The sequence below is a fragment of the Leuresthes tenuis genome, unplaced genomic scaffold (genome assembly GCF_036924035.1).
Source record: "Leuresthes tenuis unplaced genomic scaffold, fLeuTen1.0.hap1 SCAF_21, whole genome shotgun sequence".
Lineage (NCBI taxonomy): Eukaryota > Metazoa > Chordata > Actinopteri > Atheriniformes > Atherinopsidae > Leuresthes > Leuresthes tenuis.
In genome coordinates, this window is record NW_027325375.1 from 21,174,821 (window position 1) to 21,192,277 (window position 17,457).

Consider the following 17,457-nt stretch of genomic DNA (forward strand, 5'->3'; position numbering starts at 1 on the left):
ATCTAAATATATACATGCAGTAAACATATATACGTTATTAGATAAATCAAACAAAACAGCAATTATTAATGAAATGACAAGTTAAAAGTTACTACTGTTAAGTCTAGAAGTCAAGTGATACAGGGTCAGTAACTGTGTTTTTAGTAGTTTTAGTATTTTCACTTCTAATGTCTTACATATCAGGATTTAAAAAAACTATCCACTTCTTAACAGGCCTTAAAATAACACAAATACAAACTGAGTCTAAGTACACATTACATATTACACTGTCATTACTCATTTAACTTGTGTATTAAGCCAAAATGCATAAGCAAAGCACCACTCTTACTGCTTCCACATGAATTAAGAGGGCAAGTATATAAAAGAATGTACTGATAATATGGGGATATTATATGGGTTATAAGGCCATCTCCAAACTATTTAGTTCATCGTTCTAAGAGAAAGATTATAGAAAAGTGGAAAACATTCAAGAGGGTTGGCAATTGTTTCAACCCACGGTCAGACCGTGCAATGCTCAGAGAAACTAAAAAAAAACAAAAAACAAGCTACATCTCAGACTCTACAGGCCTCAGTCAGCATGTTAAATGTTAAAGTTCATGACAGTACAATTTGGAAAAGATTGAACAAGTATGGCTTGTTGGGAAGGGCTACAGGAGAAAGCCTATTCTCTCTAAAAAGAACATGGCAGCACAGCTTAGATTTGGAAAGTTACATCTGAACAAACCACAAGACTTCTGGAACAATGTCCTTTGGACAGACCAGACCAAAGTGGAGATGTTTGGTCATAATGCACAGCAGCACGTTTGGAGAAAACCAAACGCAGCATATCAGCACAAACACCTCATACCAACTGTCAAGCACGGTGGTGGAGGGCTGATGATGTGGGCTTGTTCTGCAGCCACAGGACCTGGACACCTTGCAGTCATTGAATCCACCATGAACTCCTCTGTATACTAAAGTATTCTAGAGTCAAATGTGAGGCCATCTGTCTGACAGCTAAAGCTTGGCACAGCAGCAAATCTACAGCAGAATGTCTGAAAAAGAAAAGAATCAAGGTGTTGCAATGGTCCAGTCAAAGTCCAGACCTCAACCTGACTGAAATGCTGTGGTGTGACCTGAAGAGAGCTGTGCATAAATCTGTGCAGCAAACCTCAATGAGCTGAAGCAACGTTGGAAAGAAGAGTGGGACAAAAATTCCTCTACAGCGATGTGAAACACTGATAAAATCATACAGAAAGTGATTACTTCAAGTTGTTGCTGCTAAAGGTGGTTCTTTAAGCTCATGGGGTGGACTTAGCCAAAATCCAGAAGCAGTCTGTGGAAAAACTTAGTTTAGTTCAATGGATAATACAGTTTAATATGTCTTGTATACCTAATTTTAAGACCTACAATAGATAGATTATGTTTTTTTAATATATTTATACATCGAACTTTAAAATAAATGTTCTTTTTCATGTGACTGTAGTAGTATATAAGTAAATTAAAGACAAAACACTGTTTTTTTACTCTCATGTGTCTGCATGTGCTTAGACACTGAAATATTAAGGGTCTGAAGGTGAAAGAAAGCTGATGTGTGTTTGTGTGTGTGTGTGGAGTGGGGGGGGAGTGAATGAGAGGACAACTGTTATTTTGATGGGGCCAAAGCCAAGTATCTCAACATATCCATTTCCCCCTTCCAATTCATCTCCCCGAGCTCCCTGCTTTTCCATCTCTAGAGCCTCTCCTCCTCATCTCCATTGTTGTCTTTCTCATTATTGCCATTGCTCTCTGTTCTTTCTTTCTTCCCAAACTCACATTCTCCTCCCCATTCCCACACCCCTTTCCCTCCCCCTCAGTGTCTTAATCTCACGGAGCTTCACATTCTCTCATGTCGAGCTTAGGGAGTAGTTTGAGACTGAGTATTAATCGTGACAGTGTGTTTCGAATGCGGCTGTTTGTTGATTTGGGGGGAAAATGTCACTTTGTGAAACCTTGGACACATTCCACATTATCTCAAGGAAACAGTCAATGGTAACATTTGCCAGGCTGAGGCACAGATAAAACGAGGATCCACTCTGTATCTTTAACCGTCAGTACTCTCTTTCTTACCAGCCAGACTCTATGCCCTGCTAACTCATATTGTACACACATATACAGAAAACACACATCACCACAGTCTCAGCTCCGGTTGCCAGGGAGACCATCATACCAGGGCTCTGACCCAGGAGGTTTGGGACTGTTTTTCAACCCCAGCACCCACTCACCCTCCCTCCCTGAAGCAGGAGAGATAGCAGCTGTGGGACAGCTGTTTCTACCACAGCCGAGCCTTAAACCACAACCATCATCCCACCATCAGTGCAGCCCGGACGGACGGCATATTAGGGGACAAAAACACCCTGCGGCCCAAACGATTAAACACATCTGCCTTATTCTTCTTCAGAAAAAGTCTGGAAAGACATTTTCTGCAAAGACCAGGCAGATTTTTCTGAGTTGAGCTACATTTCACTATCATTTCAGCACAGCTTTTTGGTGGTAGAGTAGTCTTAGACTTGCTAAGGTTTGCTTATTTAGCCATTTAATATCATATAACTTGAGTTATAACTCATAGATTAGCTGAATATGAATGTCTAAAGATCTAATTTGAAAATTGATTATTATTTCAAACTCATATCAAACTTGGCCTCTTCTCCCTGGCACAAAAAGCAAGAGAAAGCTTGATGTCTCATGTTGAGGTGAAGATGGAAGACAGGTAGCACATAGGCACATAGAGAACAAAGTAATGAATTAGATAGATAAAACCTTTATTACTATTTTTCACAGCAGTTATGTTCGAAAGCATAAATAGCCATGCTCACTCCTTCGCACACCTCCGCGGGAAGGTGCTACTTTGCCAGATTGTGTGCGAATGCCTGCTGTTTGCTCTCTGCTCTGTTTTTTTTTTTGTGTGTGTGTCTGTGTTGCTGTTCAGCCCCACCCAATAAATAAAATTTTTTTAAAAACACAGAAACGCAGCTCTTTGATAGGATAAAGCAGTGCAACCTGGTTGCTACGCTGTTTTAGTGTTGGTACATCCTCAGCTGCACTATTTCACTCTACGGTAAGGCCAGTCAGTGGCAATTTCCTCATTTTTTCTTAACATTTCTTCGATTATGTATTCACACCAAAGCCCCTTGGCTAGGTTTAAAAAATTAAATACCTGGTTATGGTTAGAAAATAACCTGCTTATCTCTAACAAACAGTAACTATGCCATGTGTTGGCAGAGAAACTGGGCTCCTTTGGCCATGGCATGTACATATGATATGTAATTGTCCTTTCCAGAAGCATACAGGAGATTACATAATTCTTGTGAGTTACAGCCGACTTAAAGCCACCAACAAATAGGACATGCGTTTCTGTGGGAGAAAAAACACTGACAAAGAAAGAACCTGTACACGTCCCACAGAGTGACAAACAGTGCTAACCATTCTCCCGTCCATCATACCGTCATATCGAAAAAATTATAAGAGTACCACTTATAATAGTACACAATATCTACTGAAATCTTGTTTAGTTTAGTGGCTAAAGCATTTGCATCTATTTGTAACCTGAAAATAAGAAAAGATCTTGAGAATTTAAACAAACCACAACTTCCTGATGCACATGTCTAACCTTTATTATACCAAACTTAAAAAATGTGAGGTAATATAGTAAAAGAAAACAGCAAAAGTCAGATTCTACACCTTGTGCTTGTGTTTTGGTTGTTTACAGGGCGATATGGTCTGGATTTCTTGATCGGCACGGTGAAAATTTGAAGAAGGTTAATTGTGGGGGTATGCCTGAACATAAGAAGCCTTTTCTTTGGAATAAATTACACAATTGTCTCTGTACTATAAAATATTCCCTATGTGAAGCTGAATTGCACTAAAGTAATATTTTAAAAATGCATTATCACAATTTGAGGTAAAACAATAAATGTGATCCTCTACACATGTGCTGTATATGCAGCTCCTGTAGAAACTTCCGGCACACCTATGTACTGACCAAAAGTCAAAACAGAAGCTGCTTTCTGTTTTTTTGCAAATATTGGTGTAGAAAAATGGTGGTGGCATTTTGGGCAACAAACATACACAGTACCAGTCAAAAGTTTGGACATATCTTTGGTCCAATTCATTGTGAATGAGTTAATGTTCAACAGTTCACCGATACTGTAGATCTGCTTCTGTTTGCCGTCTACTGCACAACCAGTGGATAATTCTCCAGACAGCAAAATGCTTCTGAGCCGTTTATACTCCTGAACGACTCTATTTGCAGGTTGTGCCCAAAGGAGACAATTACTTTCCCTTTGGCCTCGCTCTGAAGAGGAAATCCAGAAAAGCCCTAATTCCAAGTTTCTTAAGATGACCAAGGGATGGGTCAATTAAGTTTAATTCACTATAGTGCCGACTTCACAAAAAAAAAAAAAACTTCAAACAAGGTGATTTACATTTAGAGACACAATTTCAACAGCATCAAACCAATAACATGAATAGTTTTACAGAGTCTTTGGGAACTTTAGACGTGAGTTCCTATGTGTTTCAATGCAACAATCAAAACCTTCAAACAATGACATACACGTGGGATAAGTAAAAGAAAAAGAAATGAGGAAATATATACAGAAATAAATTGAAATATGTGAAAATATGCTAAAAAAAAAAGTGTAAAGACAAACGATAAAATATTAATTTATCTTTCATTTTCAAATGAATTCAAATCTCTACTGATTTCTTGTCATGCAAATTACTTTATTTTTTTTTGCTTTTTGCTTTGAGCCAATCAGATTTGAGTAATGCGCTCTGCTTTTCCCTTTATGAAATTCATTGTTATATGAGACAGCTATGTCATAGAGCGAGGAAGTATTTCTCGGTCCTGTTCTACCTTGAGAACCAACTCTAACAGGCTGATTGTGACAGAAACTACACGAGACACACGAAAATAAGATGAACCCAAGTCATGGTTATAAAGTTGATAAAGGAATCTATCAGCCGCCTCAACAAGAATAAAGCCTGTTCCTGTCTGACACTATGAATGGGCACCTTTCAGTGTATTTTGAGATAGATTCAGACAGGACCATTACTTCTGACAGGGGTTTCTCACAGAAGTAAGAGTACTTGTGCACAGAATGTCTTGCCCTTATGTTAAAATGCAGCAGCAACATATTACATTGAAACACTTTTCACCTAGTAAATGAATACTGAGATCCTAAGAGAACAAGGAGAAATGTGCACATTTTGTAAATATGAATAATTAAATAAGACAAAGTTTGAAAAAAAAGCTGAAGCTAATTAGCTTTCTGTGCCGTGTCCTTGTATTTCAGTCTAAATCGGTGCCCGAACAGGTTAATGAACTTAATCAAAATACATCCTCCACTCCCACCAAAAATACCACCAACCCAAAAAGTAATCCCAGAGTAAAAAAAGAAAAAGAAAAAAAGTGCCTCGAGCAGAACTCAAAGTAGCAGAAACTGTAACCTTGACCTAATATCTGAAATATATGTGAATAATTTTTCAACATTTCAGGCAAACTGTATCAAAGGGAAGAAGCAAAAATTTGGCTTCCCAAAGAGATTTACGACTTTAGGTAACCTTTAGCAAGTAATTTAGGTTATAACTTGTTCACGGTCGTTATTTGGAAAGGGCAGGTGATACACGATCACAGCTTTTAACAACAATCGGCAGTCATGGGCTCCTCGATGCAGCTGCCTGACACTGGAAAGTAAAATAACCAATGCCCACAGAGGAGGCCTTAAGAAAATAGCCAAGGGTTCCTGCTAGTCTTTGCTCTGTTTGAAAGAACTGGTGAACGGTGAAACAAGCACAAAGGAAATGGTGCAGCGTTCTGCCGTGCATGGACATGGGATCCTCATGGAAAAGTCAACAGAAGAAAATCTTGCCTGCATTCTCAACACGAAATCCAGTGTCAAGACATTTAAGAATAAACACCCGAACAAGCCCGATGCATTTTGGAAACGACTCCTGTTAACTGATGAAATTCAAAATGGAATTCACTGTTGCAGCTGCTGACACGGGGAACATTTTTCAGAGATTGGTCAAACAAAGCATCGCATGAGTAAAATAGCTGGAAATCAAACAAAGAAGGCTTCCACGTGACTATAATGCAGAAAAAAAAAGGCACCTCAAGAAGCACAAACTAAATGTTTCACCACAGTCCTACGCAAGGCCCCAACCAAGATATCATCAAGCATCAGTGGAGAAACCTCAAAAAAGCAACGCATGCAAGTTGACCCCGTGAACTTAACAGGACCGGGAGTCTTTTGCAGAAAGAATAGGAGAAAATCCCCAGAATCAAAAGACTCTGGCCTGGCATTTACAAGCTGTTAGTTACAGAGACCTGCTTTACTAGAGCTCAGAGTTTGCATCATAATGTGACCAAGAATACATATTTCCACAGTAATCAAGCGGAATTTCTTACAGGGAAATAAAAACAACCAGTCTGAATCGTTTCATTATACTTGACCTCACTGGTTTCTGCTCACATTGGCTGGTCTTTAAACCTACACAGATTTACAGCGTGCATCATTGCACTGATCTCATAACAAGCTTTTGTGCACAACAACTTGCATTCATATCTATTTCCGTGCTGCCGAAGTCTCTCTCCATCTAAACAACGTGTGAATAATGTGGGAGGACTTGGCCTGGACTGTCCACTCTCTTCATAAATACATCATTTATACTTCTCCATTGCTGTTACTCTACTGAAAAGACATTGCTGCCTTTAGAGAGGCGCACAGAAAAAGCTTGGAAATGTTCAGCTGGGCAGTCGAAGAAATTATACACACTCACCTGCAAAGCATTGTGTGCCGATTTTTTTGTCACTGAAAAAGGCTGCAGAGTTTTTCACAGGGCTGTGTTTACAATTAGGTAGTATTCTTCCAAAAGAAGAGTAAGGTTTGCATTTTTTTTTCCCCATCAGTGCCAGGAAAAGTAGCCGGCTAAGTTATTACGGTGGTGATTTGGCTCTCCCCCTCCATCTGTTTTGTTTTCCTTCCATCTCCCCTTTTTTGATGAGCTGGGTCTTCAGTCCCCCTTATAAAATCCCATTAGCTCTTAATGAAGTCAGGCTCCTAGCCTCTCGGCCTCACCTCATTTAGCACGATTGTCTGGTGGCCATTAGCATGGAGGCAATTACAGCCGCACGACAAGAGTAATTGGAATTGCCGACAGGGACCCCGAGAAATGGGAATAAATAAATATTAAAAAAATATTCAAACTAATAAGCTACCATTCAGATGGCAGGGAGCGAGCCGCATGTGTCTAAGTTAAATCAACATAATTACAATTAGGGTTGGTGGGGTAAAGAGCCTGGGTGAGGGAGAAATGGATATGGATGGACTGGAGGATGATGGTTAAGCACAGAGGTAGAGGGTGTGATGGAGGGAAGGGTCGGGATCACACAGTGAGGCTAATAATGAACAACATTAAGTGTTATCCCAAAGACATGTCACTGAGAGGTCAGGCAGAGTGTGTCAGCATGTGCCAGTTTAAAGCCCAGGCATGCATTTTGTAACCAAACTACACCCTGAAATCATTTAATTACCGCAGAAAATTCCCCCAAGCTAAGACCAGATTTCAGGATCTTAAGTCGTTGGTGAAGCTGGAGTACCTGGGCAGGAAAGGATAAAGGAGTTCCACAATGGGTTTGGCAGCTGTGCATTGTGGAATCAACAATGGCGCAGAACTCCATCCAATTTCACACCAGCTAAGCCTGCAATCTAAAACAAGAAATCAATACGTTGATAAAGTATTCATAACAACATATTATTCCTTTTTACAGCTGATATGGTGAGAAGTGAAGTTCCAGACATCCTGATATACTGGGATTAAAAATCATGCAGAATGAGCAGCTGAACCAGTCAGGTCTGAGACCACAGCTAAAGAAACCTGCTACTATAACTATACTAGGAAGGCAAATTGATTCTAATACTTGTTTTTTGTGCGACTTCATTTTGTTCATTTTGAAAACACGGGACTCTTTACATGGGATGTTTTGTGTCATAACTCTTGGAAGTACAGGTGTGTTCAAATTGTCCATAACATCGCTTCCTGTAACAGTGTTTCTTCGGTAGATGTTTATCAAAATATGGTTGAAAAAAATATTTTCCACATCGCATAGCTAACAGACAAGGGAACAACAAGGGAGGTGTCTTTGTTTGCCAGGCAGTGCACCGTGAAGTGGGCTGCACTGGTTATTAAGTAACGTTCAGTAATACGTTGAATAGCAAAGGCTAACCACTGCAGCTCGAGCTCTATAAAAAGAGAACACTTGGTAAAATAGTTTGCACGCCTTCTAATCGTGATTAACATTGTTATAGGTGATGTTATAAGAATTAAAGTAACCTACAAACAATGATGTTCAAAACTACATAAAAGCCTAATGTGGTTTCAAAATCAATCTAAAGCTGACATTTAAACTAGACTATTACCATTAGAGATAATGTTGGTTTAGCTAGCTTAGATTGGCAACTGTTTGTGGTAAACATATTGGAGACAGATTTCTCAGCAGTGTCCTAAGAGAGGTGCGTGTGAAACTAGGTAACAGAAAGTTGTTCCAACCCGTTTCTTTTCTGGCAAAGTTAATCCCCTAAACAGAGATGAAACTTCACCAATTCTTAAAAAGATGGATGGAGATTGCTCACAGTTCCAAGAGGATCGTCGGCATGTAGCCAAGAGCAGAAGAAAGGTTTGTATCTTGGTCGGTAAAAGAGTGGACTGAGGTCAAAGAAGTCCCAAAGGCAACATCGTCACAGTGCTCACTTTGTCTCTCACCATTCCTGACAATGAATGATTCAAGGTGTCTTGCAAAGTAGGTGTCCTTGCCGTTAAATGTGTCAGGTTGTAACATGTCCCTGACAGTATTAGAATAATAAGTCAAATAAGGACAGCAGAAACACAACCGAGGTTGAGAAACCAAGTGAGATCATTCAGAAATATCATCAGCTTATATTTTCCCCAAACCTTTTAGCAAAACTCTGAATTATGAAAGTATTTTTTTTTATATAGTCAGTCAATTAATGACAAACAATGAAACTATATATTTATCAAGGAAGTGTAATAGGATCCTCGGACTGCAGTTTTACATCTCAGATGATCGGGTCACTGCTGAGTTGTGTCTGCGACGGTGATGTTGCAGGGTGTTCCAAACGGAGGAATTCTGTTATGGGAACTTCTGATATTCCCTGAGGTGGGGGGGAGGGAAAACCGTTTACATACACTGTGGAATCTAATGCACCTAAAACGGACCGAAGAGCACTTTTCTTCGTCTCCTTTTTTTTCCTCCAGCTTGTCAATATTCATCATCTCTCTTCCGTCTCTCAACATTTTCAGTGTGTTTCGACACTCCCTCGGTACAAATGTTAACATTTAGATCAACCAATTCATTTTTTTTTTGTTTGTTTTAGCATTTTCCCATAACTGGTTGCCAACTAAAAGAACATCAAATAGCATTTAGACATGCTTTTGAAAAAAAATGGTCGGTGATCAAGACTCTAATTTTAGACTATTCATTCAAATCACTACTATTTCAATGCTAACTCACCACTGCTTGTATTTAATGTTCATCCAAGTCCAACTTACAACTGATTCTTAGCAAAACTGCAGTTGCACAGCCTGTGCAGACATACACAGTGTTATATGTAGCAATGATGGAATCAGTAAGTGCAATGATAAAATACATTTTTGTGTAGTCAGTAAAAACAGGAAGAATACCAACAGAACACCAATTTGTGAGATTGGGATATATCTTAACTCTATTTAAAGGGGACCTCGTGACTACATGAGCTAAGGGGCTACTTGAGAAATCTTGGAAGCTAAGACTGCTGAAACAACAAGCAGGCTGCAGGCGCAGTGCCATACCGCCTTGGCATCTTTCCTGTCCAGCCCCTGAGCAACTTCAACCCCGGGCCCCCACTCCCACCGCCCACCACCACCCTCACCCCCTTTCCTGCCTCCTAAGCTGAATGACAGGTGGCAGAAACCTGATCAGCATGAGCCTTCATCAAGGAAGCACTCCCATCTGAAACGGGCATGCTGCCCACTCGCCCACCCGAGGGCCACAGCCGAGATGCTTCTCAGGCTGAACAGTGTGTATGAGTGTGCACATAAATGAGGCAGCGGATGGGGGGGGTGCTACAATGGACATAGAGGCACAAGAGGGAGAGGAGTGGAGGGTGTATAATGGACTTTTTGGCTGAGGAGCTGAGCGGTGGACCTGGCACTGGGTGTCCAGGGCTCAGAGGGGAAACGGGAGGCTGCCTCCTACAATAGTCACTGTGAGAGTCCCAGAGGGTCGTCCACAATAGCAGGGCAAGCGGCTGTTGTTAACAATGACCTTCAAGGCCTCGTTGCTTGAACTGAGCAGGTCCCACCCTTCAGCACTTCCCTTTTAGCGTTGTCATTCGGCTAATGCAGGGATTATTATTAGAGGCGTGTATATGGAACATTTGTGAATTTTGTCAGCGATGTCCGGTTTTGTTTTACAGCTCTGACTACTGTGTAACAATATATGGTTGATCAACAATTGCGCTGAAGTGAAAGCACATATACCGTCAAATGAGAACGTAATGTCAAAGCATAGTAGACATACTCTGCAAAACCTGATCTTTATATTATTGCAACACCCACAGCAGACTACCAACTGCCCTTACAAACCAGATCAGATTTGAAAACCTAACGGCAATCACAAGTGCAGCAGAGCATTTTGGCGCGAAATTGGAAATCCCAGAGTAACACTGGCCTGTCCTTGCACAACCCGCTGTCCCTGTTATTCATTAAAAAAGGGGGAAAAAAATGTTTATTTGTCTAAAATAACTCTCCCAGCAATCACTCCAGGGCTGAAGTGATTGTAAGTGGAAGGGGGGGCAATGTAAGGGGAGGGGTGGGTGGGGGTCTCCAACCAGGAGGAGATTTAATTAGTGAAATCTCATTAAGTCTAACAAAATTAAGCGTAAAACAATCCTTGGTGGGAAATCGTCGTGGAGGTTTTGGGTGTGGAGAGGGAGGGTAGGAGTGAGGAACACTTAGAGGCTGAAAGGACATGGAGACTAGCTGTGCGATTAGTCGAGTCTTTGTGCAGGAAACAGACAAATGGATTAGCATAACCAGACCTCCCCTGGCAGACAACTACAGACTGCTACGTGGGTACTGATCCCCTCGCTGTCCTTTATTTAGCCTACATAGTCTTTCAAATCTGAAGACATTTACGTAATTTGATATTACGACTAAGCAGAAAATCAGGTCATAAAAGAGGCCTGATGCCGATAATGAAAGTCAAGGATGGAGTCGGTCTACACTTAAATCGCATTCTGCACATTGCAGTAAACATAAGGGAAAGATTGGGGATTTTGAAAAGACATGACCGTTACAGGCCCACGGCACAACCTTAGAAAATCACCGGGTGTCACTCTGCAGTGGCAGTACAGTATCTGACTCTAAGATAAACAGAGCCAAAACCAAAAGTGAAACCTCTGTACGCCAAAGTAAAAGGTGTTTAAACTGATTAATTAAATTCGTTACACCTGCTAAAACAAGAAAGCACTAGGGTGTTGACTCTGGGAGCTACAACGCACTCAAAGAACTAGAATTTTACCTTAATACACAGATATTATGGGAAAACAAGCAGATGACATATGTTGGGATTAATAACGAATAATCCATACTGGGTCGTGTCAAAAAGAAAAAGGTACCTAATTACATTGTATCTGGGACTGTACACTATGGATTTATTCTTTTGGAATAAAATTCTTCAACATATGAGTGACTGGCAGGGGAAGACACTGCCAGTATTTGCAGGATTGGGTTTCATTGGAGACAGTCCACAGGTGCATGGCATACCTGAAGAAGAGCTTGCAGCGATTATGGGGAGTTTTTGGAACAGTAAGCTGACTGAAAACCCTGAACCATAAGTGAGCCATACTTATGTCCGTATTAAAGTGTAGATAACCACAAGTGCATTCGCGACTACAGAAGGAACATACCAACTCCATTGAGAAAGAACCCCTGAGAAGGCTCAAAACCAGAACCATCTCAATGTGAAGATAGAACTAACCACCACACTGTCTCACCTCATATTGCATCAATATTTTTCCATTTATTTCTAGAATAATAGCGCTGCATCAGAGGCAAATGTTTAACATGCATTTATCAGCAAGCCGACTGCTGCTGTTTGCTTGAGAAAGAACATTTCATCCCGAGTTGATCCTCTGTAAAACATACAGCACTGAAATATTACTGTGCAACTCATCTGCCAGTGAATGTTAACACACAGAAAGGTACAAGTTTCCTCTGCCATATCTCAGAGCAAATATGAGATGGAACGGGGCACTATTGCATTTAAGAAACCAAACTCTAATGTACACAAAAAAAAGTGGACAAAAATCTTTGTGACAGCTCTCTGAGAGCAGAGACCCATACCCGCAAGCAGAAAAGAACCAGCCAAGTATGTTCTTTTAGGTGCTTTTGTTCGACCGGAATAGGGATTTTCTCCACAGAAATTACGAACAAGAGATAATCGGTGTTAAAGAGATCGAACCAAACAGTCAATCAAAGCTCATGGTCAGAATTCAAAGCCATCTGCCACTGACCGGGCCTCCCAAACTCCAAAAACGTGACTGTTGAGCAGTTCATTTATTCAATAGGCAGGGCCCTCCTTTGCCACATTCCCTGTCTTTAATAGGTTGCAGGTCTGCACCATGGTCAGGCCACTTTTCTTGCAGAGCCATGCTGCTGTAACGATGTCTGGATGGTTGAGCCCATTGTGTTGCTCCACATCTTGCATTATACTGTATCATCCAGCAATAATGATGCCGATGTGCAATAATACAAACCCACACTCGAATGTTGGCTTTCAAATTATGTGCTGATAATAAGTCCGATGGTCCCTGTCCTTTGAGTCCACATTGTTTCTAAAAACAGTTTCAGATTTTGATCGGGAAGACTTTGCTTCAGTCCATCTTAAATGAGCTCAGGTGCATGGAAGACAGCAGGGTTTCTTGTTTGTATGTCTTTTGTTTTGTTCTGTTTTATTCTTTTCTTCCACACTTATGTTTGTGGATGCAGTGATTGTTTTCACCGGTAATGGTTATCCAGAATTGCTGCTGAGCTCACACTTTGTGTTGTTTTTAATGCAGTGCCACCTGAGGGCCTGACAATCACAGCCATTCAACAGAGGGCGTCAGTTTTGACCCTGCAAAGATAGATTTCTCCGGACTCTCTTAATCTTTTAATGATATTCCATTTATTTTCAATTTCATGCTGAGAAATGTTATCAGTCAAAAACTAAGGCACGTTCATGTGACAAAACAATCCAAGCACAAATACCGATACTTTGAAGAACTGCTTTGTGTCTGAACGGCTCGTTTCAATAAATGAACTAACAAATAAAAAGAAAAATACATTTTCATTAGAGGCGATTTTCCATTTAGCAGGAGCAGCAACGGGGTTTTTTTTTTTTCCTCAGTTCTTCAATTTGCAATTAATTGCAAACGTGGGGAGCTGAGGACATTTAAATCTGGTGGCTAATTCCAAGATGAACCACAGGGAAAGGCATTAATATTGTAATGCTCCAAGACAGCAATTTACCCTTTATTTCTTTGTCTCTGGGATGAGTCAGATGGAAGTGGATAAAGGTGCTAAAAACAAAAAACAAACTAATCTGGAAGACATTAAGCTCTGAAGGATGCAGCCCTTTCAGTGATTATATCACTATTTTAACATCACAGTAGAAGTCTTCTTAAAAACAATAGTTTATGATCTTTGGCATTCCTTAATATAGTGAATATAGTTAGCTCTCACATATTCTGAGCAGATTTTTGCTGAGTTCTAAATAGAGATGTCATTTTGACAGAATTTCTAGCTGCTATGACACATAAAGTGATCATAGCTACAGAAACATGAAATATAGAGCCTTTATTACCCCGTCTGAGAAAATAACATGAAAGTCGTGTTTCTAATGAAGTGCTTGGTGCCTAAAAATGGTTCGTTTCAGTTCTGCTTTTGCTTTAATGGCAACATCCAGACACATAAAACAATAATACCCTGGACGTATTCCTGTTGGTAGACCTGCTATAGACCCTTAAATCAGGCTGGTGATGACGCTAGATATTCTCAAGCCAAACAAGAAAGAGAAAAAAAGAAAGTACCATAATGTAATCAAAAACTCTGTTTGAAAGAAAATCAGTGTCATTGGTTGTTTGAAATAAACTAAGTGGGAAATATTTAGGTAGTTTATTTGATTTCATAGTACGAAGATGAAGTAAACTGTGTTTACCTAGTTTTGACAGACAATTACAAAGTGCAATACTGGATATTGGAAGTCCATCCATTGTTTTTGATTAACTCCAAAAATAAACTGTGGCTGTAAAAGTAAGTGGTACTAAAAAGAAACAGCTGGAAGAATATGTTGCAGCTAATTAGCTTAATTGGCAACAGGTCAGTAACATGACAGGGTATAAAAGAGCACCTCAGAGAGGCAGAGTCTCTCAGAAGTAAAAACTGGCAGAGGTTGAATACCTGTAAAAAACTGTGTCCACATAATGTTCCAGTACATAAAACTATGAGGAGTTTGAATGTTATATCATCAACAGTACATAATACTATCAAATGATTCAGAGAATCCTCTTTGGGCAAGGAACACAAATGAAAATCCGTTTTGGATGCCAGTGATTTTTGAGTCCTCAGACAGCTCTGTATTAAAAACAGACCTGATTCTGTCCTATCACTGCATGGACTCAGGAACACTTCCAGAAATCATTGTCTGTGAACACAGCTCACCGTGCCATCCACAAATGCAGATTAATGCTCTATCATGGAGAAAAGAAGCCATATGTGAGCAGGATCCAGAAACACTGCCGTCTTCTCTGGACCAAAGCTCATTTAAAATGGACTGAGACAAAGTAGAAAACTGTTCTGTGGTCAGATGATTCAAAATTTTAAATTATTTTTGGAAACCATAGGCATTCTTGATTATCAACGCTCAATTAATAAGCCTGCTTCGCTGATGGTATGAGTGTACATTCGTGTCTATGGTACTGGCAACTTGTACATCTGAGCCAGCACCATCAACGCTGAAAGGTACATACAGGTTTTAGGGCAACATATGCTCCGAGTCAGAACTTTTTCAGGGAAGGCCTAAATGCTAAACAATGCTCAACCACATACTGCATCTATTCCAACAGCATGGCTTTGTAGTAGAAGAGTCCGGGTTCTGGACTGACCTGTCTGCAGTTCAGACCTTTCACCACCTGAAACTCAAAGTGCAACAAAGACGATCCAGGACTGTTGAGCAGCTACAATCCTACATCAGATAAGAATGGGACAACATTCCTCTGTCAAAGATTTACAGGCTGTTAAAAGAAGAGGGGATGCAGCACAGTGGGAAACATGGACCCGTCCCAACTTTTTTGAGACGTGTTGCTGCCAACAATTTCAAGATGAGCTGATATTTTTTATGAAGTAGTAAAATGTCTCACTTTCAACATTTTGCATGTATTTTTTTTCATTGTAGATAAAATATCGATTTATGAGAACTTACATTTTACACAGCACTGACAAATAATCCTGACAGCTGGAATAGGCTCAAGGCCTCACGCAACCCTGAGGATTAAGCGGGTACAGAAACTGGATGGATAGATTTTACACAACATCCCAACATTTTTTTTTTAAATCTAAGTTTTAATTAACAACTACTTTGAATACTTTTATTTACAAGGCCTATTTATCCTAGCAATAAACTAGTATACTGGTCTTCTTTTAGACTAAGCCCGCCTACATTTCTTCTTGGTTACATTTCCTTGCCTTGATCCAAACAAACGCACATACATACTGTATGTTTCCGAGCCTGACCCCATCAGGAGACTGCTAGCGAGCAGGATACTTCAGAAAAACATGACTGCCAACCCAATCACTTCAGCTCAATTACAGAGGAAAAAGTAGTCACTCTAATTTTCACGCTATAGTCCAAGATGCAAATTTGTTTTTGCAGGTGAGTCATTACAACAGACACAGCAACAGAATAAAACTGCAGCAGAAACACTCAGCACAGTAACCAAAGGTCCAAGAAATCAGCTCAAGTGATTGAGATAATTACTTAGATTTGACCGCCTTGCCTAAACGGCAGCAGGGCTATCATTAACAGTTTGCACTTGCATGTCATTGTGTTTAGAGAAGGGATTATAATTGACTGTGTGGTGTTCAATGGTTATACTGCCTGGTGTAAGGATGTGAACAAACAGACAGCCTTTTCCAGAAATGTTGTTTCTGCGTGCCTTCGCATTCTGCAACTCTTTCAATACAAAGGAAATGATATGCTCATGAAACATACACAGAGATTGCAATGTGAGTTTTGCTGATGACGTGTAGAAACAAAGACTGCACCAAAGTAAGCCCAACAGAAACTCACATTTAGCTGGCCCACAGCAAGTATCCAAGTTTCCAGTCAAAGCCTGTTGAGAGAAGAGAGGGATTAATCTCTGCATCTTAATTAAGACATCATGACTTCTAAAAACAGCATTAACATTGGTCATATGAGAATCAAGAGAGATAATATTGTGGGTTTGATCGAGCATTATTCACACAGGAAGAAATATGCATGTGATAGGGACTATTTTCAGTGGTGGGCTTAATCACTGCTGGCTATGTGGAAATGTTTTTGGCCGGGATTGTGGAACTTGAACTGTGTCAAAATAATAATGTTAATAATAGTAATAATGAAACATGTCACCCACTGTGACTAACTAGTCTCCCTTTAGAGGTTCCTGGACAACAAGGTTTCTGTAAATGATAAATCAGACTGCGGATGCACAGTTTCTGTTGTTTATATACTCTGCTGTGCGTCCACATAGAATTTTTCTGTCTGAATACCAGCATCTATTTTCAATCTTTCCCAATTAGTGCAGAGCATCTCTCTACAGAAAAAGCACAATCTGATGTTTTTCTCAGGGTGCTCCAGCCTCTTTGTGCAGCGGCTCCAAGCATTTCTAGTTGAAAATCTCAGAATTTTTCAGAAACATTCCTTTAAAGGTAACCAATCAGGTAAGCAGAAACCATCACATCCTGGTCAACAGGAGAAAGGGGACATAAGCGGGTCTTAGCTGTCTGTCAGTCCTGAGTTGTAATCGTGTAATATACAAACAGAAACAAACACCAAAAACATATAAAAAGCCTATCTGTGGAAAAAATATTTAATGGCGTCACATTTTATTGAATTACATTTTATGTTAGCTTAAAGCTAATTCAGAGATTTGCTAGGAAACACATTAAATGTGTTAGAAATAACCGATTAAAACACAAGACTGAGACTGTTACAAGACTGAGAATTATATTGTATTGATTATGGAGTTGGACTGTTAACAGAAAATTGATCAAAAACCATTTAAGGATTTTTAGGGCAGCTCTGAGTGGAGCAGTCAAGGCAAGCAAAAGTCAACCCTGAGCATAGCACTGATGTTA

General features: G+C 40.0%; 1 protein-coding gene across 1 annotated transcript in view; it reads right to left on the bottom strand.

The window, feature by feature from the left end:
- The window catches only part of pknox2 (pbx/knotted 1 homeobox 2), a 115,729-nt gene that overhangs the window by 73,431 nt on the left and 24,841 nt on the right, over positions 1-17,457 (bottom strand). Inside the window, exon 2 of the mRNA XM_072374412.1 lies at positions 16,409-16,451. The gene's annotated coding sequence lies outside the window, so the exon portion shown is untranslated. The remainder of the gene's footprint in view (positions 1-16,408; positions 16,452-17,457) is intronic.